Here is a 26447-nt window from a genome sequence, read left to right on the forward strand (position 1 = left end):
AAACACTGATGAAGTTAGATAATGGCTAGAAAAAGGCAAAGATGTTTAAGATAATGTGAAGATGCTATAAAATACATTTAAAAGCTAAAATTAATACAGATATTCAAAACAATACTTAATCTTACTTCTCTTTCACATTCTTATTAACTTTTCTATTAAGGAACCTAAACTTAATAGGTCATTTCTATCAGGAAGTCTGGTACTAATGATACCTTTAAAACTACAACTTTGCCAGCATAAGATGTGACAAGAAGCTATGATATGCTTTCAAATAAAAATCTGGCCTAAGGGAAATCACTTCCTGCAGACCAACATTCCTAATGTCTTTATTCTACAAACATCTAAAAACGCAGGGTGTAATCTTGGCTTCTCTAAAAATAACAAGCATTTTACCCTTCAGCTTCATACAGCCAAAAATCCATCTGCAGTTTTGTACGTGTTGAGCTGAGCTGCTGCCACACGATGAACATGTTCTACAGTAGACAAAATTATGATTAGTCTTGATGATAGCATCATAGACAAATTTATTTGAGCTACATTTAGGACTGCAGAGATTATGGGTTCCCTTCCACTCATGCCGTGGCAAAACTAAGCTGATTTGGGTTGCAAATACGTCTGCTGAATGCAGAGATTTTTCCCTTCACTCTCCCATCTTACCTCATAGATGAAAGATTGGGTATTTTAAGAATAGCCCTACTTTTTCAAGTACAGCCAAAAAAAAATTTGGTGCACATCCACTATTACTTGCATCAGGAAAGCATGTTATGTGGTTGGCCCAACCTCATATTTTACATATATCTGTCATTCATTATAGATATGATATTAATGTACTATATAGCTATCTTGTCAAATACAAGGAACTGAATTTACTATGAAATAAAAAAACAAAGAACAGACATACAAGGGTACATGTTTAAAAACAGCTTTATATATGTCAGAAAGATACTGTATGGGCTTTGCAGGTATAGTAATATAATAAGGTAATTAATCTGTTATTTATTTTGAAATTCCTGGTTACATCCACCTACACCTACAGTTCAGCAATACTGCGATTGCATGATTTCATAGATAATTTAAATTTCCACATTTGTCTGAGTGACTGACTTCTGTATGTGGATGCACAGTGACAAGAAGCAGGTTTGTGTCATAACTGAATGTAAAGGTCTAAAATCACACCCAGATACTTCATTTGCATTCACAGCTGTGCTGGGAAAACGATGACTTAAACTGCATTTGGAAACTCCTCACTTGAAGCACAACCTTCTAATTCTATATGCTGCAATAGTGTGCTGGTTTGGGCTGAGAGTTAATTTTCCCCATAGCAGCTTGTATAGGGCTGTGGTTTGGATTTGTGATGGAAACAGTGGTGATAGCATGGGGATGTTTTTGTTGCTGTTGAGCAGGGCTTACACAGAACCAAGGGCTTTTCTGCTCCTCACTCCACCACAGAAATGAGTAGGCTGGGGGTGAAGAGGCAGCTGGGAGGGAGCACAGCCAGAACAGCTGACCCCAACTGACCAAGGGGATAGTCTATACTTTATGACATCATGTTCAGCATATCAAGCCGGGGAAAGAAGGAAGGGGAGGACATTCAGAGTGATGGCATTTGCTTTCCCAAGTCACCATTAGGCATGATGTAGCCCTGTTTTCCTGGAGATGGCTGAACATCTGCCTGCCCATGGGAAGGGCAGAATGAATCCCTTGTTTGGCTTTGCTTGTGTGCTCAGCTTTTGCTTTACCTGTTAAACTGCCTTTATCTCAACCCATGAGTTTCCTGATTTTTACCCTTTGGATTCTCTCCTATGTGCTGCTGGAAGGGAAGTGAGTGAGTGGCTGTGTGGTTCTTAGTTGCCAGCTGGGGTTAAACCACGACAAACAGCAAAGGATTTCCAGAATTGTGCGCTCTGACAGGAAAACACCTTAGAACTGTCTGTCTTCAAAGTAAGTATTTAATAAAAGCACTGTGGAAGAGGAAAGCTTTGCATTAAAGGTTGTACTAGAGACTGTAGAAGCTCCTGTAAAAGACTGACTAAAATGAACTTACGAAACTCTTCAGTAGGGAAGACCCTAACTGGGTTGGAAATGTTTGGGAATTTAGGTGTTAATTTTTAGGGGTTTCATATTTATTGCTGCTACTATTTTGAATGGTAGCACCTCCTCCTCCGGACTTCAATACTTGTTGTGGCTGAGGTGTGCTTGCAAGACAATTTCAAAATTATACTGAAGGAAAATTGCCAACTCTTTCTTTCTAGGGAATATTGCTGATGGTGAGTTGGCTCCTCTACCATTTCTGATTACCATGATTATTTTTTATTCAAGGTGCTCAGAATCCAGACCTTGAATTTATTTAATCTATGCTGATTGAAGAGATCCTTTAAAAATGGTATTGGACAACTATTTAATATTTCTTAGTTTTCATAATTAAGGGGTCCTTCAGGTTTAAGGGTCCTTCAGGTTTAAAGGTCCTTCAGCACCCATTGTACCCCACCATTTTTCTTCTCTTCTCCACCCCTACAGCAAGAATATTCATGTCACTGAGATGTTGCCAGGTAAATTATAGCACAGAGATTTAGAACTATGCCTCTTTTTCTTGTGCATAGGAAGATAGTTAACATCTGGCAGAGAAAATTACTTGGAAGAATACCATATGCCTTATACTAGGTAATATGAAGATGATACTGGCCGACAGTAGAGAGTATTGAACTTGAATAAGGGAAGACATCTGCATTATGTTTATAAATATGTAAAGGGCAAGAGTCAGGAGGACAGAGCCAGGCTCTTCTCAGTGATTGCCAGTAATAGGACAAGGGGCAACAAGAGCAAGCTGGAGCATAGGAAGTTCCATGTAAATGTAAGGAGAAACTTTTTCACTGTGACAGTGACAGAGCACTGGGACAGGCTACCCAGAGAGGTTGTGGAGTCTCCTCTGGAGACATTAAAAAATCAGCTGGATGCATTCCTGTTTAATTTAGTCTAGGTGACCCTTCTCTGGCAGGGGGCTTGGACTAGATGATCTTTTGAGGTCCCTTCCAACTCCTAATGTTCTGTGATTCTGTGATTTCTTATTGAGGAGATTTTTTTTTTTTTCAAGTAGAATATCCACCTTAAGTCCAGGCAAAAGGGCAAAAGGGAACAGAAATGACTTCTCTCACATTTTAGTCATCAGAAGACTGTATATATCTTTTTCCCCCACAGATGCAAGCTTCCCCATGTTTAATTTTGCCTACGCTATTGTCAATTTTAGCAACCAACAAATTGTGTTCCAAAATGAGTGATGAATGCTGCCATTTCATTCCAGTAATTTTAGTATTCAGTTACTGTTTCCTGAATGGAGAAACATGGTGAAACTGAATTAACTGCACCTTCATTTCCAAAGTGCAGGTTATTAAAAATTATTGCATGATTTAAGTTATTATTGGGCGGAAATATTCTGGTTACTTCTCCCTTTCAGAGAATAATGATGTGTGTCAGAAGCAAGGGAGTCACAACCATAGCCTCCTTCACAGATAAAGCTGAAACACGTTATAGCTGCATGGCAATAGACATCTAAACAATGATGTTTCATTCCTTTTAAGTTCCAAGGTGCTGTGCAGGGCTCAGCACACCTGTACTATTAATGTGTTGCATCTTATAAAAGCATTGTCCTTTAGAGATATAAATACAATGCAGCAAATACATCCCTAATTTCAGGAACAGAACAACTATTTAATTGATTTTCCCATGTAAATTTAATTGTCTTTTCATAACAGCATGCTTCATGCATCTATAATGCTTTGTCCTTTAGGAAAAAAAAATCACAAAGGTTTAGAAACTAAACAACTGCAAGGTAATGTGTTGGTAAATCCCAGAATAGCAAAATATTTAGCTATTGGCATCAATTCTTGCCCTTGAAATCTCAGCATTTTAGGCTTATTCACTGTAGGAGCCAGAAGAAATTGGCAAGTGGTTATTGTTCTTTGTTCAGTTTCCATAGCAGCAATAATAGCAAGTTTGTTGGTTTTTCATCTTTACAAACCTCCCTTTTCCCTTCACAGTACTGGCAATTTCTGGAGATCTCAACCCATCTGCCCCCAACCATACAGTTGGTAGCTTCTGCCTAGGAGGAGCAGGGTTGCAATAAATATTTGAGAATTTGTCATTGTATATTGGTCTAGTGTTGTGAAATGGTGAAGTTTACCATAGAAAACGAAATTATACTACTTATGAAACTATCATAATGCAAGCATGCTTCTTTCAGGCACAAATTAATGTTGCAGTTTCTTTCTCTCCTTCTGGTAAGGAAGAAGCATTGTTGGCTGATGTTATATCACAGGAAGAAGTTTAATAGGACTATGCATCTTCACAGCCATTCCCCAAATACTATTTGATAAATCTCAAATAATATCAGCAGTGGGCTCTGTCTGACTTCTGCACAGCTTGGCCAATACCAGTCAGCATCCTACCTCCCAACTTCCATGGAAGAAAAATAAAAATAAGGAATCCAACAGCAATAAACCCCACAATTTGTTTCTCAATCTGCCCTTTAGTGGGGCAGCTCTGCTTTACCCCCTCATGGGGTTTACACCGAAGTGCAACTGGGCTTTGCATACGTCATGGGGAGGAATCAGATCAAGTTAGATCTTGTGGGGGTACCTGAGAAGCTGCTACTCTGTGGGTCACTCTGAAAAGTGCAGGAAAGAAGGTTCATGAACAGGGAAAAGAAAGGAGGACAGCAAGAGTGAAAATCTGTCACTGCTTTGCTGAACCTGCTTCCTCTATAGCGGGGGAGGTGGAGCTCCAAAACGTTTTCCCCAGAAAAGGAAAACTCCCTTTGCTATGGAGAAAAGGAATGAGTGTCACCTCTCCTGACCTCTGCTCAGTGCCAAATCTGGGGGAAATGCTCTTTGTATGGATGGGCTAAACACGCTGGGAACTCCCAGTGTGTGAAGGCTGGATTATTAGTGCAACTTTTTTTTCTTTTTTCTTTGCCTGATTACACTTTGTCTTAACATCTGCATGGAAGTGAGATGATTTTTCTTTCCCATAGCTTCAGTCTTCCTACATGTTTAATTTTGTCAGATTTTGTTTTCACTGAGGGGTTGGACTAGGTGACTTTTAAAGGTTCCTTCCAACCCAAACTATTCTTTGATTCTATGACTTATAAGCCTCTTCTTTGGCTAACCTTTATTCATGTTTTCTAGTTTTCATACAGAAAGTTAGTTCAATTTTTTTACAGACAAGATACAAATACTATGAGTCTGAAATAATTTGTTTTCTAAGGTAGGAAGTCATTCGTAAATCTTTAAACATTATGATCCCCTGGCATAAGTTGCATTTCATATCCCGATGTAACTGAAGCCGTCAGCTTCTGAGTTGATCTGTGTAAAAAATGTCACACCCCTTTTAGTAATCCTCTCTGCATTTCAAATTTTAAATGTCCAGGGAAAAGATGATATTTGCAGCAGAAACTTTAAGCTGGTTCCAAATTCACAAAGCATAGATAACTACTATTTGAAAAGCTGTCAGGCATGTGGGACATCTACCTTGAAATGGCTGTATGGGAGATTTGTGCACTCTAGTGTCAGTTGCCCATGTTAAACCACCTAAAATGAGCCCCTCGTGCCATTCAATTAAAAATGCTTTTTGCTTAAAAAGCATAACCTAGAAGTAAAAAAGGTCTCCAGCTTACATGCATTCAAACTCCATTTTATACACTTAAGCAAATTTTTCTATTTTTTACATCTACAGTTTTGAACTGTGATGGTATGGCACAATAATAATGTTCCCAGCCTTGACCTATGTAGTATTTAATGAATAGACATAACATGGTTGATGGTCAGACCACAATGTCTTGTGTGGCAGTCAACTCTGTCAGCACAGGGTAGACTGCAATAGAGGAACAAGATATGCAATAGCTACTGAGGTCACAAACCCATTTAGGTATGACCTGTAAGTTAATATATATAAAGAAAGGGAGTAAGATGGGCATGAAGATATAAATCCTTTTCCATTTGCAAGCAAGGTAAGCCAAGATTCTATGCTCCTCCAAAACCATCATGCAAACTTTTCTTATGCTGACTAGCACTTACTCATCTTAAAGACATGTAAAATTAGCTGCATGTGGACCAAAGGCAAGGACTGCACCATATAGTCATGGGAGCACAGCCTGTAATTTTTAGAAAAGATTTTGTATTATTTCATGTGTTTTGTAAATGTGCAAAACTTAAAGCACATTAATATCTATAACATTACTTATTGACACCCAGTATGTGTATTTCTAAGTGTCCCCGAAGCTTCGAAGCACTTTGAAACACAAAGTTTTATATATGCAGCTTAGGGACTGGTGAGGGATCTTTCAGTGAAAGACAAGCTGCTCATATCTTCCCTTTGAAAACCTCAGTGGAATCCAAAACACATCCCGCTTCAGTGAGTAATTCCCCAGAAGCTAATGGCGTTATCGACAATTGCAGCTCCATCAATTCTTCTGGTTTATTTGAAATGGCTCATATAAGCCAAATGTATTATCTGCACTTAAACTGAAAATGTCCTGGTTGTGTTTGTGCAATAGCTTAGGCAAATACTCCTGCACCCAGTAGCCATGGTTTAAAAAGGAAACAGAAGAAGCCATTCAGCATCACCAGTTTCAAAGGATCATGCCCTGAGCAAAATCCAAATAAGATTTGAATGGTTGTGGAAAGAAGGAAAAGTGAAGCTCAGGTCAAATCTCAAGTGCTGTTGTTAAGTACTGACAATAGGTAACTCAGGATGTTTACTGTTCTTTTGGATGGGCATTCTCAAATAAATAAGAAGTCACCAGTGTAAGTAAGAGTTCAACAGACTGACCTTTCTCTATTTTCACATCACTGTTGCAGCTGTGTACTGTGGAAAATAACCGATGCTCTCCCGTTCCTCAGATGGTCAGACCTATGCAACACATTAGCTCAGAGGTCGTCTTAACTTGCTGTCATTCCTTTAATTCTTTTTTTCTTTTTTTCTTTCTTTCTGACATCCTTTTCTGTCTGCTAAGAACAGCTTTATTATCATGGGTCATAATGTCAATATAAAAAACCCCAACAAACCTGCAATAAAAAAATTGTCCTTTAACTGTCAGAATTCAGCACACATGGAAGTAATGTAATTCAGACAATGACTGTTCAGATTTCCCCAGCTTGGTCAGATTTCCCCAGCTTCCTCCAGCTAGTTATAATCATCAATCTAAAGACCAAATCCTCGTTTAGAATCTCTGACATTCCAGCTCAGGGCTGCAGATCGAGAATTCATCTCAAATCCCTGACAGTCAAGCTGGGCTCTTGCAAAGTGCTGCAGATTTGGAAGAAATATGACTGCTTTGAATACTTTTGTGAGTCTCTTGCTGAGAAAAATGAGAAACAGCAAGTGCAAGCTGTTGAATGAGCTGTTCTATCTTAAAGGAAATAAGTATTTATAATTAGAAAATAAATACCTAGTGCCCAGTCAACTGGTCTTAGATAAAATTTTAATCTATAAAAACAAGAAAAAAGCAAAAGCTGTCACAGAAACCTAACCTTTCCAAACTTTAGTCACAAACTTCATCCCCTAATGTCTACAGCTTCCATTTTGCACGTTTTTTCACTTTTATTAACCTGACTTTATCAGGCATTGGAACCTGATAGGCTGCCCAGGAAGGATGTATTTAAAAGATGGGTAGCCAAGGTGTTTAGGATAGTTTAGTAGAGGACAGGTATGGTTAGACTCGATGATCTCAAAGGTCTTTTTTGGAAGTAGTAATTCTGTGATTCTGTGTGACTGGAGTATTTTAATCTATTTGTATATCACAAACATGGAGAAAAAATAATGGAAGATCAGGAAGAGTTACTTGCATGCATAAACTAAAGATAATTTCACAAATAATAAGCATGCAGCTTTCCATAATTGGAACACAGATTTCAGCAAAAATTCCTAAAGACAATCTTATTGTCTTCAGTCAATGGGAAGAGAAGTGCAAGGAAGTTCTGTGCCTTGCCAGGGATGACCCAGCTGGTAAGATCAAGTGCTTGGGAAGAGAACTCATCTTTCTGGAGAATCACAGAATCATAAAATGCTTTGGGATAGAAGTGATCTCAAAGTTCATCTAGTTTCAATTCCCCTGCCATGGATAGGGACACCCTTCACTAGACCAGGGTGCCCAAAGCATCATCCAACCTGGCTGTGAACACTGCCAGGGAGGGGGATTCCACAACCTCACTGGGCAACCTGTTCCAGTGCTCCATCACTCTCACAGGGAAGGATTTATTCCCTAACATCTAATCTAAACCTACTCTCTTTCAGCTTGAAGCCATTACCCCTTCTCCTATCACTGCAGTCCCACACCCATCTCCACTAAAACAAAGCTTCTTGCTTTGTACTCATATATATGGTTTGGGATTTGCTATGGTGACCACTTGGACCTGCAGCTGTGCCAAAATGAACAAACTCCATGCTGTCTTCACACACTCAGCCTTCCCAGGGCTGTTCCTGAACCTTCTTGGTGGTTACTTCTCTGCCTCACTGCATGTTTCACGCTGCATGGAGAAGCGGACAGTCGCAGATACCAAATAGTTTTCATGCTATCACAGGGCTCTATTCCCATTCATATTTATCAGCTATTCCACTGGAGAAGGTAGGATTAAAATTTCCTGTTTCCTTCAGCACTTTCCTCAGAAATTAAAATCTTACTACCGATGCAAAACAAAGCAATAAAACAGCAAGCCCTTCATATGACAGGTGCTCTGGTCAGACATCTGTCCCACATATTTCTGTGGCCTGTTATAATCTTGAGCAATGAAATTCACTGTTGACCATTACAAAGATGTTGCCCTTACACAAATCAACAAGAAATAGGAGGAATATCCAGCAGGCTGGAGACCTGTTCTACAGAAGCCACTGCTGGGTGGAGACAAGACTAAAAAAATGTTGAGAAAAAGAGAATGAAAAAGGAAGAAGATAGAACTGAAAACAAACCCCCAACAAAAGACAATATTCCTCCCCATGAATCTGAGTGGATATATATGCTCACTCTACCTAGTAACATCCTGATGAGAAATGTAAAGACATTTAATAATTTTAATCACACTATAAAGAAAGAAGCCACCAAACAGAATCAGTTACGTAAGGCTAAGGATTCTGTCTATCTGATGTTCATAAACATCATGTTGGCATCTTTTGACTTTCATGGACGTTCTAACTGCACATTTAGTCTCCCCACTTCACAGGCCATCATGATGCTCCCCACTTCTGGATGTATTTCATGTCCATGCACAGTCACCCAAAGTAAGTCAGTATGCAAAAGTTACTGCCAAATCCTGGATCTGGAATCTACTTTGTCAAATCTTATACATCCAAATGGGCACATGGAAAGCAGCAATTATTCCACTTACATAAAGAAAGATCACATACAAAATCAAGAAATGCTCTGAGAGGCTGTAAGCATGTCACTTTCTTCTGTACTTCTACTTTTCAAAAGAAAAAAAATAAATGGTAAAGTCAAGTGACCAAATGAAGGCATTAGGAATGCTGCAAGAAGATGAAAGGTGGAAGAATCAAGAATCTTGCTTTACAGAGTGAATATCTATAAATTAAATCTGATCTCACTTCTGATCACATCCCAGATTCTTTTTTAACCATACTGGAAATCATCCACTCTTCTGTATTACCTTAAGCAAATATTCTCATTGCTCTCCCTATGTTTTTTCCTTGTTTTTTGTTTGGGCCTTTTTAAAATCTAAATACATAGCTGAGGCTACTTATGTTTAGAATACATTTTTAGTTTATTTTGTAAAGAACATTTTTTTTTTAATCTGAAGTTTCTTTTAGTATTTATATTTTGTATCATCTATTCCAAATCTTATGCAGCAAAATACTGAAAGATGGAAGTGTTTATGCAGCTTTGCTGGAAGGACAAATTAGGTAAGTTTATACAGGTTTTTATTTTTCTGTACATCATTCATCTCAAAATATTTGGCAAGGCTTACAAAGTTCTCACCAGTTTTAGAGAGAAAGAAATAGTTTGTGACATGAAATCACACTCATAGAGTGAGTCACGGCTAGGATCAGAACTGAGAAAACTTGACCCTATTTCCCCATTTTTTCCATTTCTCTCTCAAATGGTGCCCACAGGACTTAATAATATTTTCAGGTTGGCTTTAGCTAAGCATTAAATGAATTCTTGGGTGAAGAGAACCTTTGTCTTTAACTACATCACAAAGAAGAGGGACTGTTTCCTATAAGCTACATAATGTTCCATCAGAATCATTTTTTCTTTGAGCAAAATTCTTTTTTGGTGTATTGAATGGGTGAAATGAAATGTCAAGCTTGTGTAGTCTTCAATATGTAGCCTTGTGCTACAGCAATGTGAGGAAAAAGCTGAAGGCTTACTGATAGCAATACAATCTCCCTAATACTGAGATGGATCTAGTCTGCAGAGAAAGGGGTGGCTATGATGCATACAAATGAAGCAGCCGTGAGTTTGAAAGATTGCGGTGAGACTGATCTCTCTGTCAGCAAAAGAGTGAGGTTGTTCACTAAATATCACAGCTGAATCTTAAGAAACCAGGTACAGGGGCAAGAAGAAGATAACATGAAGGATGAGTGAAGAGTAGCAGAAGCTATGTTGTCTGTGCATGCTCTGATTAAAACACAATAGAGGAAACCATTCAAAGTTCAATGGATAGACAGGAGAGTCAAGGCTGATAGACAGGGGCACAGTTAAGAAACTTCGTCCATCATCCAGATGCTGCCAGGACTGTGTGAAGTGGAACGAAGCCATAAAATGTTAAACTATTTCAAACAGGATTATTTTTCCTATACTTGCTGGGAACCATAATGAAACACTTCTCAAATATAATGCAGAGCCTTTCCATTTGTCTGTATGTTTGTCTGAGGAGTTGTAGTCAACACACCACCAACAGATTCTGAGGAATTTATTAGCATATTTAGAAATTGTTAAATAGCCTAATTGTTTCCAGCCTGTATAGAAAGTATACTCAGTAGGGACCATACATATCCTATCTTACTCTCTTTTTTTGCAATTACTTTATCGCATCTCTAATAAGTAAATTTAAATTAAAAAATATAATCTTTATCTTTCTTCATAATTAGATAAGAGGAGGAAAACACATGCAAGTGCCCATAATGACTGCAAAATCATCTGGTCAGATCTTTATCCTTCAGTACCCACCTGGCCATGCTGAAAAAAATTAATTTGATCCCCTACGTAAGTCACACAGCTGAACTTTTGTGCAAAAGTTGGAATACTTAGGCAGTGTTGCAATGTGCTGACCACGTTGTAGCAGAAGGATGATGCTGTGGGATTCCTCCATCCCTCTTGTTATGCCCTGGCATGTATATGATGCCAAACAAAAAATAGAACAACTGATATCACTGAGTACAAAACTATATTTCTCCCCAAACACCTCTTTAGGTGTTTCCACCAGATACTCCCTGTTTCTACACAGGGACAAGAAGGAAAACAGAAAACAAACAATTAAATCAAACTTGTAACATATTCACTGGCTAATTTGGGCACTGAACCAGGCTCTGAGACATAAAATGTAAACTCACAGGCACCTAAAATGAAACTTGAATTCCACTTCAGAGTTATCCAGACTCTCATATAATTAACTGTGCCAGGGACTTGGCATAGCTACAGGCCCCATGGAAGATGCTGATCAGGTGGTTATAGTTGTTCAGACAACTGGGGTGGCACCTGGCTACGTGGAACGGTAGTTCCCAACTTCCTAGCACGCTCTTCCTCCGGCACCTAAGGAAGCAATCCATTGAGGCCTGAGATCTGCACATAAGAGAGCGTAGACAAGGCAGAATGTAGTAGGCAGGATGAGACTCGTGGTATATGTTGAACTTAAACATTCATGATGGACTTAAATATGCATGAGGGTGAGAAAGAGAAAGCTGAGACAGGCTTTTCCTTGAACCTGCAAACACAGTGGTTCTGCTCACAGAGAACTGCTGTTGTCTGAGAAAACTGTTTCTGGGATCAATTGATTTTAAAAATGCATTTTCTACTCATGAAATCTTTCATTGTTAATAGACAGCAGTGGGCTGCACTGGTCTTTTCCCACCAACACAAGTCTTTTGAGCGTGTTTTCAGCTTATACTTTCTGGGCAGGGACTGACACACAGAACATTTGTCATCCCTTTTCCAGGTCTGGTCTCATGGTCTTTCATGTACAATCTGACCCTCTCTAGTTCTAGAGAAGTGTTTATGAGAGATTGTGGTTTCTGACAGTGCTTTCACTTAATTTCCATTTTTGCTGATTTTCTTTGTATGATAAGTTAATCAAGAAGAAACAGAAACAGTGAAACTACAGAGGGACTGATTGCTATTTGGATGCCTATTATTTTCATCAGGCTTTCCACATATGTCTTCATTATATTTGTTGAATCACTTTTTTTGTATCTTTCTGTTTTCTTTATACAAACAATACGTTTCTCAGAGTTTGTATTGATGTAAACTAATAAAGATGTTCACATTTCTGACTTTTGCAATTGTCTTATTCAATCTTGATTTGTTTGGTTTGTGAGATTTAAAAGTCAAAGCAAGTTTTAAACTGCATGTCCTGGTTGTGCCCCAGCTGGCACCTGAGCACCAAGGAGCCTCTCTCTAGGGGGCTGGGGGGTGACGGACATGGGATGGAATGGGAGGGAAAAGAAAACCAAAGGCAAACCTCATGGGTTGGGATAAGGATGGTTTACTGGGATAACAGTGACAGAGGTATAATAATAATAATTAAAATAGGACTTTATAGCAAAATATATGAAACTGGTGAAACACAATGCAGTTTCCCACCAAACCACGTAAGTCAGACCGTACAGCTCAGAACTGTCCCAAAGCCAGATCATCCCCAAAACCGTGCATCCTGGAGCTGTGTGATCCGCCCCCACCAGCGCTCCTTTATGCTGAGCATGATGTAAATGGCATGGAATACCCCCTTTGGCCAGTTTGGGTCACCTGTCCTGGCTGCATCCCCTCCCAGCTTCCTGGGTGCCCTGCCACCTTCTCCTTAGCAGGGAAATATGAACAACTGAAAAGTCCTTGACTGCTTGGTAGCAACTAAGACATCAGGGTGTTATCAGCACTGCTCTCATCCTGACTCCCAAACACTGCACTACACCAACTACTAGAAAGGAAATTAACACTATCCTAGCCAAACCCAGGACACTGTATTACACTCATTTTAGTTTAAAGATATCTCCACAAAAAAGTTATGAAAGCTGCTCATTCCTGCGTGGTCTCACCTGTGGCCAATACAGAGTTCCTGCATGTGCATGTATTCTGTGCTGTTATACCAACATGATACAGTGTACGGTTTTAAAATGGGATTATGAATTCATGAGCAAATAAGCTAAATATATATATTTAAACCTTCAAGTCTACATACTCATCATAATTCACCACTATACATTCAGTCAGTTCACATCCATCAGTTCCTAATGGCTTCACAAATGAGTGCAACTGAGTATGAGTGCCAGCAGCCATAGGTCAAAACTCTGACAGGAACTGGGTGAAAATTAAGGAGTATGGACAGTGCTTGGGCCCGTGCCTTTGCCTAGTGTAGATGGAGACTGGGATCCAATCTAGAGCAATGCAATTAAAAAAATTTGACCTGACAACCCTACAAAATCTTACACAAAACTTCACCAATGGACAGTACAGTACTCTGTCTTCTAGCCAGTCTTCTAGTCTTTGTCACACATTTTTTTTAACCTCTTTGAATGCAAGTTCATACAATATATTATCCCTAAAAGGAGGGTGCCTCTATTACTTAGCAAGTAAAACTCCTTTTCTACAACAATGTCAAAAAGCCACAAAAAGGCTGGAAGGAAATGATAAGTTTCCCATCTAGGAAAAGCACATAAAAACACAGGCATGAAGTCACCCCCTGACACAAAACTGTCACATTACCTGGATTCCATGGGTGCTATCAAAATAATAATAAAAGCCCTCTTTGCCAAAGTGGGTTCTACTGCATGCCATCTTCTGATCTGACCTCAGAACTACAGCAATTGTATTTATTTGAGTTGCAATCCCTGAAGGACGTCCTCATCGGTGAGCATGTAGGACCAGTGATGAGTTGCAGACAATTTTTGCACCAACTCTTCAGTAAACCTTCGAAGAACCCTTTAGCCATCAGAAGACTTTAAGAATGGGTCATTATTGCTGAAGGCAAACTGCATGGCTCTAAATATTGGAAATTATAGACCTTTTTTTTTTTTTTCAATTTAAATGGATTTTTTTTAAAAAAAATATAACTACAGAAATCAAAAGGACTGATGTTAAGAAAATAGTGAAAGTTTGATTGTCATTACAACTGAGTACTCTGAGTAAAGAAGCCTAATAATAATAAAATGATAACCTAATCAATTTTTCCCAATGTGCAAAACCTTTAGGGTAGTTTTTTTCAATAGACAAGTATCAGTGAGCCAATACTTAAAAAAGAAGGAAAATAAAATAATGTAGAGGATAAACACATATGCTTAAGCCAATACCTGAAATTTTAACTCAGACAAAACTCCTTTTGATTTTTGAACTCACTGACATATGATGAGAAGTTTTAAGATTTTGTTCTGAGAGACAGTGCAAAGTTATTTTGGAACCAAAGAACAGAAAAGCATGATACTGTTGGCCTGAAATTTCATTATAGAGTCAGGTGCTGCCTCCACTGCAATAATGTGTTGCTTTAGCCAGACAAAGGGTCTTGAATTTAGTATTGACTGGGGGTATTGTCCTGAGATCAGGTAAATTATCTTGTCTATATTGACTTCACTGTCACAATGCAAATTTACCCTCATAGAAACTGAGTCATCACTTTCAAATGTACCTAATCTTGTACCAAATCTTTGTTCAAAGTGTAATAAAAACATTTGAATCCAAAAGGAATCATTGATTTCCTGGAATATAAAAGGCTGCAGGTATGCCTGCAGTTTTTACATAACTTGTTTTCTCCTGTGACTCTGTTCCCAATGAAAATTAGTGTTAATTCAGCCACTGGGCTCCATGTCAATGTCTCAGTTAACCAATAATTCACCTTCAATGATAAAAAAACCCTGTGTTTGCTTTTTTTTTTTTCAGTGTACAATTTAGTAGTGCGTTAAACCGGGCTACAACACAAGCTATAAATTGTCCTATTTGCTGTATGTGGCTTCCTTCCTGTTAGGAGCTAACATTGTTTGTGCTTGCAACTCTGCTGTGCTGCATATAGAGCGGAGTGATATACAAGAGGACAGCTTTCACTGCTCTGACAGTGCTAGCCAACTTCGGTTTCACACTATGAGACACAGAGCAGCTGAGATCGCTACAAGTTTTATCCCCAGCAGGGGAGCCCTGGGGCTCCCCAAATATTGCATTATCCGCCTAAGCTGTCAGTTACTCATCACTTTTCCAAGGGGTGAGCATGCAGGCTGAATTTACTCTGTCTCAGGCAGAGTTCTGATGGGGATTTAGTTACTTTTCTGACATAATCTACTTCTTTTCGATAAGTCTTTCTGTGATTGCAGTGGCAGTTAACAATACCTAGTGACTCAGTATGGTACCACACAAATGACTCATCAGATCTACTAAGGCGACTGCCGGTTCATCAAGGTAATGCACATTGTTCCTTTCATCATCCCCCCTGAATAAATACAAATCACTCACTTTCATTCCCTGAATCTGCTTTTGTAAGTCTCTCACTGACAACAACACAGGGTACAGTAAATATTTTTTTTTATTTTGAATTATTTTGTTGCTAAATGTATACTTGCTACTTAAAATCTCAGTATCTTCTGGTGTGTGATCACTTATTCATCATCTCACCACATTTCATACAGGTGAAAGAAATTTTTGAGAAAATAAATTTCAACAATTATTTTCAGAGAAAAATAAAGCTATCTGGTACAGGTATATTGTATATACCTAGGTGAAATGCAGACACATTTGCAGTATAAATGTTCTTCATTAAGTTTACCTAGATGAAAAGGAAATGGTGTATTGTTTGGCCTTCCCTAGGGCAACATCAGAAAAATGAACCAGTTACTCTCAGGGTAGCCTCTCAGACCCAATGACAAGGGCCAAGGAGTGATCACAGACGACATTTCTAATTTTCAGTTGATGTTGTCAAGACAGCACATACTTTGAGTTTTTATTACCTTCTGGACAACTGTCTGATGTGGGTGGATTCACAGGCTTTTGGAACTTATGGCAGCAAACCACATTTACAGAGTAAAAGTAAACTTTAAAGTTAAGGTTTAAGTAACAAGTGAAGGTTCATTTAGTAGCTACCAAAATGTGCTAGGAGAAGAAAGGTAGTCGTGCTTCACTTTCAGAGCTTCTAGGAATATCAGTAGATACTCTACTTCATGCTGAACAAGACATCAAATCTCTCATAAACACATGAGAAAAGTCACAGATCTTAAATAGAAAACCACAGTTATTCCCCTTATTTCCTGAGGCATCTCAAGCATATCTGGCATTTAGCGCGGAGCAAAGACAGTGTTTGGGGGGAAGGAGCAGGTACTGTCTTCCTCTGTGGTTTGGTGCAGTGCAGTGCCTAAGAGTACCTACCAAAGCCAACCCTCCAGCAGGTTACCTACAGCAAACACCTTCTCTGCTCATCAGGCTGAGATGAGTTTTGCTTCAGAGCACTGACTGTGATTGGAAGTCAGGTCATATTCCTTGGGGCAAACTTTGGTAGTTATTACAAGATCTAAATTCAAGAGAGTGATAAGGAATTCAGACCATCTGGGGCCATCAACCATGGATCCTGCCCCATCAGTAGGAATAAGTCCCAATGAGGAAATAGTCATCTCAAAGATAGGTATTCAGTTTAACTCTTCCAGATAGTGTAGGGAGAGAAGCATCTTTTCCCTCCTGTTAAGTGACTTGTTCTTTGCAAATGTGTATTTCTTTTCATTGATTAGAGACAAATACAACATGACTGAATTAAATCTTGAATTTGTAGTTGGCTAAATTGCAGTGTGGTAATTCCTGTTCAATCTTATTGAAAAAATTGAACCTTGCTCTACTTTTCTGTATTTTGCTGAGTGACTTGAATTATTGTTTTTAGCTGCTTTACTGACAGATATTTGACACATATAGATACAGGGTGAATTTATACTCCCTTTAGAATATGAGAACTTTACCATCACTTTCAGTGAGGACAGTTTTTGGTTTTATATCTTGGACATTCCATCAGCAAAGGAAATACTTCTATGGTACCAAAGATATCATCTCCCACCTTTTCCCTTATTAGCTAATCAGTGAACAGCTTCTATCATAACAGTGTTTGCCATTTACAAAACAATTTAGAAATTTCCCTAATTAACATTTACGATATTACCCGTGTTATTCTGTTTGTGCATAATTGAGGATACTAATAGGTGAATTGGCACTATAAAGCAGCTGTCAGTGGGGAATTTAGATGACAATTAGTGTATATCTAGTGCTATAATAAGTTTGGAGGACATCTTACACAAACGCACATTTGTATGTGCAGCTGCTAGTATAATAAACGAAGGAATCCATTAATTATTTTTACAGTCTAATTAGGGAACACAAATACTTATTTCATCAACAAAATTGCAGAATAACTCAAAGCAACACAGGTAGATTGAAAACACTGCAGAATTAATTACTTTGACTTCAGAAGGGCACCCGGCTCAATATGCTATAAGCAAACCAACCAACCCACCGTATAACCGATGTTGGTAATCATTGAACTTGCTGCAAAGCAGACTCAGTGCTGTATTACCACTTTATTTCGTAGAGAAGCCTGCACATAAAATCTTAAGTTGCTAATATAAGAAGACACTGCTGTCTGTCAGAGGACCTGCAGTTAGGCCTGCAACTGAGAGAACAGATCAGCATTGGTTGGTGCTGCAGTCTCAGCTCCACCATCCACTGTTGTTTCACTGCTGAAAGAACCAGCTCCATTGTCAACACTCACGTACATCAATGCTTGCATGAAGTAGGATTTATTCACAAAACACATACCGAAGGACAGGGTTATGAGCTGCAAGATACTTCTTGCTTTGTTAAGAGCGATCGTAAACTGTTGGAGTTTCACATCTCACTCCACCAATTTCAAAGCCAGAAGTTTCATTTAAGCTCATCACCAATGCTTTTTTCACAGTCAACCAGGGAGAAGCACTTCTAGAAGCTGAACACACGCCATCCTGAGGTTTAGATTCAGTGGGAAAAATTGCTCACTTGAGACATGGATATCTTATTGCTGACTAAGGGAGCTTATGTGAGTTGCTTAGATTACATGCCTAACTGTGGGTAAGATGAAGCCTTCTGTAAACAGCCAACACGGAGGGATGAAATATACATAGGTTTTTTTCAGTATTCATTAAAGCAAATTTCTATAGATATTAAATAACAAAAGCTTGCAGCTGAGGTTATGTGAAGACTGATGAAGAATTTCCACTGTAAGAAAGCATTATCACCTGTTTCTATCTTTCCCAACCTTAATGATTTGAGCTGAAACTTTCCATGAATAATTTTGAAGTTTTAAGAAAAAAAGTGATTGACATGTCTGAAATTAAATTTGCAAAATTATATTCCATTCTCCATATTTTAAAATAAGGAAAAAAAAGGTCTGTCAAGATATTTTTAGTAAATCCCTGTTGCCTTCATTAGGAAAAGCTGTGTAATATTCTGTAGTGTTGGTTAGCGTTAGGTATGTGTCATTGACTACTGACAAAATTATAGCTGAATTTGCTCAATTTATAAATCTCTATATTTGCAAACTGGGTTTTGACATTTTGTATCTTTGAGTACTTGCATTTGTAACTATTTTATTTTATTAATGGAGTTTTACCTGCCCTATCAATCAAAACATTGATGGCAGTTTTTATTACTTAAATTATAAAACAAAGTATTAGTGGCTGATTAGATTTCATAAGGCAGAACTGTGATGAACATCAATCTCAGGCATGTAGTTTCAATAGGATATACATTACAGGCTTTTGAAAGACTGTCTTGATTTAAAGCTACAACAAATGGTGTAGGGTTAGGTTTTGCAATTAATTATCCTTGATTGGACTTTTATGTTTCGATATTAATCTGAATTCCTTCAGCTTCATTTTTTCAAATATTAGATTTCATTATAACTTTTCTGTTGGATTATTAACTATTATTAAAATCCTCTACTTTTTGAGGTACAGTGTACATTCAACACTTATTTTCAGTTCCATACCCAAAGGTCCTCTTCAGAATTCGAAAATGTGCTGTAGCAAAAACCTGCCCTTTCTTTTGAAGCAGATCAATCTTCTGTGACCATAGACTCTCCTGTGCCTACAGACCTAGCTCCAATACACACCACAAGGCATCCTGCTCCAGCAGACGTTTTCATTTGTTACCCTTTGGGCTTTCATAAAATTGACCTTTATTGTTCTATTTAAACTTCCTTATCATAATCTTCAATGCAGTAACAAATTAGTCACAGTGAGAATTCTTTGATTCGGTATTAGTGTTTAAGGCTTATGTCTACATTTTAAATTATTTCTGTTTATTACTGAATTCCATTATATTTTCAAAATTGGAAACATCTTATGAATCGGAAATGATTCTTGACAAAAGAATATAAAGTAGTACAATAGCAAGACCTTACTTGTCAAGGTACCAGTGCAGATCACTCACTAGACATTTGCAGTCTCTCTGCAAATCAGAAAATACCAAGACAGAATTAAAGGAGGAGCCAGTAATTCTTTATTCATATGTGAGTGGGAGTCTGAGAGCATCCAATAGAGGATGGAGTGACCCTCTGTCTACCAGGGATTCGAGTATTTAAATCTGTTTTGTGTATTTTGTTATCATATATGTTTGCTCATGGTGGCTTTTTTTCACTTAGATTTGTCTATAAATTTTGTATTGTGTCATGTCTATAAATGTTGTATGTCTCATTTTCAGAGAAAAATAGCAGGAGTAGCTGACACTGGATTTTGATGTTACAGACCCTTTGACATACAGATGATATAATCCATTTTGTAATGCTGGCCTGGGCTTGGCTCCTGATCCTAGAAAATATGTACGTCTCTAGACAAATATTATACAGAGATGTTCCATGAAGCACCCAATTTATTTCATTTTGAAGTGATGGGACACTACATGTTATCAATACAAGTGATTATATCGAGCAAGTCAGGTTGAATTCAGGATAAAAAAGAGCTGTTCTTGTTCTACTGTTAGTATGTTTAGAGATGCTATGTGCACAGTGCAGCCAACTCTGACCTGGAAGTTTCCTTTTATATGTGAATTTACTTGACAGTTATTAATGCTGACCTCTGCAGCAGTGAGCCTTCCTCTTTAATTAGATGGGGGGTTATTCTCACCAAAACTTAAAACAGCAGGCTTTGACATCTTTCTTTCTTACTATTAGATTTGATAAGACAACTGTATTGTTACTAGTACTGCACTTACAGAGGAAGGAAAAAAATAAATGAATGTGATTCTAACTAGAGGTTCAAAACCAGCAGATGCTGAACTTGTGCCTTCCAGTCTTTCCTGACTGTGAGGCACACACAACTTCACAGCAAGAGCAGTAAGCAGCATATGGCTGAAAGCCCAGAAATTCAGAAAAACCTCAATTGGCAGAGAATTTTATATTCGTTGCCTATGTATTTTATAAATATCCATTGGACAGCTGATACCTTCTCCAGACATTAAACTATCTGCTATTTGATTTTTGTATTTATGTCTAAATGAAACTTCAATCCACAAGGGTTATGGTATTACCAAAAAAACCCTGAGTGTCTGTTGCTGAAAAGGCTACTATTTTTTAACTTGTTTTCCTTGTGTGAAAATACTGGGAATGACTGGTTGTAGATGGTGGTAATTGGAAACTATTTTTGTTAAAACAGGAGGTCTGTGAAAGTATATAATATTGGAGAAGGTTTAAGAAATCAACTACTTCTCTGTGGCCATGTAATTTCCCTTAATCTAGGGTAAAAAATGGCCAGACTGCTCTTTTTAATACTACTGCTCAGGTAGAATGAAATATTGCACCATGGAGTGCTGCTCCAGCAAGATGAAACCAATCACACTTTGACATCCACTGAGTTCCATGGTGCTGGAAGTAGCTTTTACAGATTTTCCTCGGGTGTAACACCATGCTGATGCAGCTGCTTGGCTTCCATTTCCCAGAACTAGCTCTACTGAAACTCTCTTGAAGTCTATCAACCCCACACCCTTCTGCAGTGTCTGCAGATCATACTACATGACCGCAGGTGTCCTGGTACTGATTGCTGAAGTCTGAAGATAACAGTGAAAGCCTGACACAAAGTTGTTAGATTTATTTCCGCTTCCCCTAAAACCAGGAAGGTCTTAAATGTTAAATATAAGAAGTCCATTTAAAAAAAAAAAAATTTCCAGGTAAGTGCTGAAATTGCTTGAAATTTAAAGCAAGAGTAAGTCCAGAAAATAAGAAAGGCAAAAAAGATGAAATGTATATCTTCTCTGCCTGGCTTTGGTGGCATGACATCACTGTGAAGGAAGCATTTATTTTTTTTTAATATTTGAACCAGCTACTACCCAAATATCTGGAGCCACAAACATGTTGCATGAAAACATACCTATGGCTGCAATCAAACAGACTGGGCAAACCCCATCATTCCCAGCAAAGACCCTACAGCTAATTGCAATGGAAGGCTTGACATGCTGCAAAGATGTTGGCAACTTGGACTGTCATCTAAATTTGGCTTTGAGTTTTCCTCAAAGGCTTCTTTCCTATGTGCTTTACGCTAAAAAAAAAAGCCTTATATTATCATAACTCAGAAATATTTAAAGCAGACAGGACCAAAAATTTTGGTTCCCATTGTTTGTTCAAAAGTAGAATGAGCTATAGCATTTGAGATAGAGATGGACCTGAAAAAGGGCACAGGAAAATGGTGTGAGTTGTAAGATGATGGACATCTGTTTATTATCTAGGGAGGGTCAGTATCAATTATATTTGCTGGTTTAATTTCAATCTGAGAGTAGTGGCATAGACATTCAGCATCTGAGGCACAGAGACGCTCTACTGTACTCTTGTACATTAAAAAAATTAATGGAGTTCTACCAGAGGACAAGCAGACATGAAGTTACTTGAGCATGACCATATTACATTAGTCCAGAGTCAGGTTCATTATCTCAGTTTTTGAGTTGCACAGATGCCAGGGGAATCTTGCTCTCTTTCACAAACCAATAGTGTCATACCAAGGAATATGAGAGAAGATCACAGTAACAGTTTTTCCTGTGTTGCTTGAGTACTTGATATTAGAAAGAAAATAATAACAAAAACTCACAAGCCATTACAACAGTGGAATGTTTTCTGAAGAAAAAACAGTAAAAAAAAAATCACACAATCGCAGAATCATTAAGGTTGGAAGAGACCTCCAAGATTATCTAGTCCAACTGTCCCTTTACCACCTATATTACTAACGTAACCATGTCTCTAAGTACCTCATCCAACCTTTCCTTGAACACCCCAAGGGACGATGACTCCACCACCTCCCTTGGCAACCTGTTCCAATGCCCAACCACTCCTACCAAGAAGAAATTTCTCCTAATTTCTAACCTGAACTTCCCCTGACACAACTTGCAGCCATTCCCTCTTGTCCTATCGCTACTTACCTCTGACAAGAAGCTGATTCTCAGCTCACCACAGCTTACTTTCAGCTAGTTGTAGAGAGCAAGAAGGTCTCCTCTCAGACTCCTTTTCTCCAGGCTGAACAGTCCCAGTTCCCTCAGCCACTCATAGGACTTGTGTTCCAGACCCTTCACCAGCTTCGTTGCCCTTCTCTGGACACACTCCAGGGCCTCGATGTCTTTCTTGCAGTGAGGGGCCTGAAACTGAACACAGTATTTGAGGTGCAACCTCACCAGAGCTGAGTATGGGTAGATGATCACCTCCCTGGTCCCTGGTAAACAATGACTGGAGTCTGTCAGTATCCCCCAGACTTAATACAAAACTTCTGTAAAGAAAGGAGGAAAGCAATGTGCAGCAGGTGCTCAAGAAGAAAAAGTCTCTTTGCCATGTCTCAACAGCAGTCTCAGAAACTCCCCCAGTACTGATGATTCTGCACAGAATTCAGGTGATGTATGATAAGAGCAAAGCTGGCTGAGGGAGCAGGGGAGATGGGGGTGGATTAGCAATACAAATCCAATAAGTATAAGGTGGATTAAAAGTAAAGGCTGAGGTGTTCACTAAGAGCAATTCTACAGTCCCTTTAGTAATTAGAAGATATGGAAAAGCTCCTTGCTTCAGCAGGGTGGAAACAGCCTTGTTAGACACCTGTACAGGATGCTCTGTATTTTGGTGTGTTCAATTAAACTCTGCTACGCTGAATCATGCTTCATACACATGATCTTTTGGATTTTTTTGAATAATGTCCTGAAATAGATGCCAGCCTCTTTTCTTACAGGAAATGGCATCAGGGTTGTGTTGTTCTGCAAAATGGTGGTAATGCAAAGAGACCATTCACCTCTTTCACAAGTGAGATGTATTCTTTTACTCAGAGTATAGGTCCTTCAATGAAGCATGATGTAAAAAGGTATAGAAGAGACAAGAGGTCTGTTTCTATCTCTGTCACAATCTTTCTATACCACACAGGGATGTGAGGCATTAAAATTCTCAACAACACATCATGTAATTTATGGTCTTTTTTGTTGTTTCCCGAACTGGAGCAGAATATATCCAGATCTGAAGTTCAATTTGTACTTTAAAGATACTCAGGGATTCAGTTCTGCGTGTCTGATTTTCCCCATTCAAAGATGGGAGATGTTGATTTCCAAAGGCAGTAACTGATCAAATGCTTAAACATTAAGGAAGAGAAATGATGAGTAATAAAATACAATTACTTTTTTCTAATATACATACTTCTATTCAAATGATACCTCTAATGTTTTGCACACCAAATGCAGACTTGTAGATTTCTTCCATGTATTCATTGCTAATTATTATTATATCTAAAAAATGTGCATTGATTTAAAGATAATTCAAAGGTCCCTCCTATGAAAAAGTCTAGTTCTTGTCTTGTTAACATTCCCAATATTAACATCTCTGAAGTGTATTGCTGCATGAGGTAATAAAGACAGTCCTAACTCTGCACTATTTAGCGTCGCATCATCATCTTGCATGAAAAATGGAAGGTAAAAATTCCATGTATTGTATGATCCAGTGGCCACTTCTGTACAGTCTAATTATTCCTCTTTCAGAGTCAACGGAGGACTTTTCTGGAAATTAAAGAGGAGCACTTGTGAAACAGCACAGCAAATCTTAGTCAGCTATATTTAATGAAAAATATCCTGTTTGTACATTGGAATGAAATATCTGGAACTTAAAATGGGAATTCATGTTTAAACACTCTAAATATTGTACCAATAACTTCAGTAGTGTCTCCTTAGACTTCATTTCCATCAAGACGGTCCTATTCTGCTAATCCCTTTTACTTTCAAAGTGTGAGTTGAGAGAAATAACACTTAAGTATCATCTGGGAAGACTGTGCATACCTTTGGCTATGGCTTGCACTTGGTTTCTTAAGTGTGCTACACCTTTGGAGCCTTGTGTCTCAGAATAGGAACGGAGGAAGTCTAGAAAATATGTCTGACATCCTGGTATTTACAAAAGTTTATGTAAAGTATTTATCAAAGTACTCTCTGGTTTCACATAGATTTTTTTAAAGGTCAAAAGACATTTAAAACGTCATGTACTCAAAATAACAATAATAACCATAATAACCATAATAATAACAATAGTAATAATAATAATAATGAAGCCTGCTAATTTAACTTAATTTCAATACTTGTCAGCGTAGTTATTTCACAGCTTCTTTGATTTCACATCCTGCTTCATATGAATTTGTCAGATGAAAGTAGTTCTCTGGGCTACCATTTGTGCTAGTTACTAAATTAGCACATACTGTTTCACATGCAGTTTTTCTCATTGCTGCTACATGTTTTCAACTCCAATTTTGTGTTTGAGAGGGTTTTTTTTTAACAAAGTTGCCGGAGGTCTAAATGAAATATTTAATCACTGAAAGTATCAAAATAAAATGGATTTTCTGTTGGGCTGTTATTAGTGTTAGCCCTGAGCTAAAGGGAAATTTTGCTATGGGACATATTTTCACAGTGGTCAAGATGACATTTTAATCTTGCAGTCACGCTGAGTATAAGTGGAGACAGGTGGCTAAAGCTCCACATTTTACTTTGAAAATACAATGTTTCCTCTATTCAGATATGCCCAATAAGGTCTTAACACTCATCCTGTCTATTTTGACAGCTGAACATTGTAAAATGGAAGACATACAGTGTAAGACTTGCCTATTCATTTAGCTAAATCCACATGGATTTCAGGCAGTTTGGGATTATACAATGCATATTGACAGAACTGTGTATCATAGATTTTAAGTCAGAAAACACCACAGTGGCCATCTATTCTGATCCCATTTTTCAATGACCACAGCATTTCAGGCAGTCATTTTTGCAGTAAAGAGATGATTACTGCATCTTGAAGATGGAAAGCTGATTCTGGGGAGGATGTTATTTTGTTCTGGGACTTCCAGTTTATATTTTATAAAGTGAATAATTAAAAAATGAAGCATATATAAGACTATACGTAAAAAGGATATGAAATTTCCAATCTTTAAGATTTTAAACACCAAGAAGAATACTGTTTTAGACAGATTGCTATACAGCCAAAATCTTCACCCACTATCAATTTTGCATTCATAGTGATTTCACATTGATTTGTCGGATGCAATGTTATGCATGTAACACTGCTCCCTGGCAGACAGCATCAATACTGATCTGATCCAGGAAGGTGATTCTTATGTCCTTAACTAAAAAAATGTCTTAAATGAGGCATCTGGGTAAAGAATGCTTCTGTGGAGAAGCATCAAAAAAACATTCTGAGCAACATTTGTTCATTTTTGGATTCTGTAACTGGATTTTTTTGAGATTACTTAACAAGAGAGACCATGTCCTGTATATTATTGTTTGTCTAATGCGATCTATTTCTCATAGAAGCAATCAGAGAGGTATAAAACCAGACTAAAATTATGTAAATCTCCAATGTGAAAATTTATGCGCATTTTAAACTCCAGCATAGTCATTTTCAAAGACCTGCTTTCACTAATTCAGCTTCCTGGACTAGACATGTCTAGTAGATAGTCATTTATTTTCTCAAGTCTGCGGAGACCTCTTCTAGAAAGAGATTGTAGAAAACATTAGCAAACTTACATTTGCTGGCTGCAAAATGCACTACAGGAATCTAATTTTAAAGCAACATAAATATACTGCTCCCACCTTTTGTATCATAAACTATGGTTTGAAGTGCTTATCTGTAAAAAAAACAGGCAAGTTAAATTCCCTTTTCATCCTTCCCTTGTCATCCTTGGAGGGACTCCATCCCAGGATACTTAAGAAACAGGATGAATTCTAACCAAAGCCAGTAGTTTGGGTGAAGTGAGATTTGCAA

The sequence above is a fragment of the Gallinula chloropus genome, assembly GCF_964237585.1.
Source record: "Gallinula chloropus genome assembly, chromosome: 3".
Classification (NCBI taxonomy): Eukaryota; Metazoa; Chordata; class Aves; order Gruiformes; family Rallidae; genus Gallinula; species Gallinula chloropus.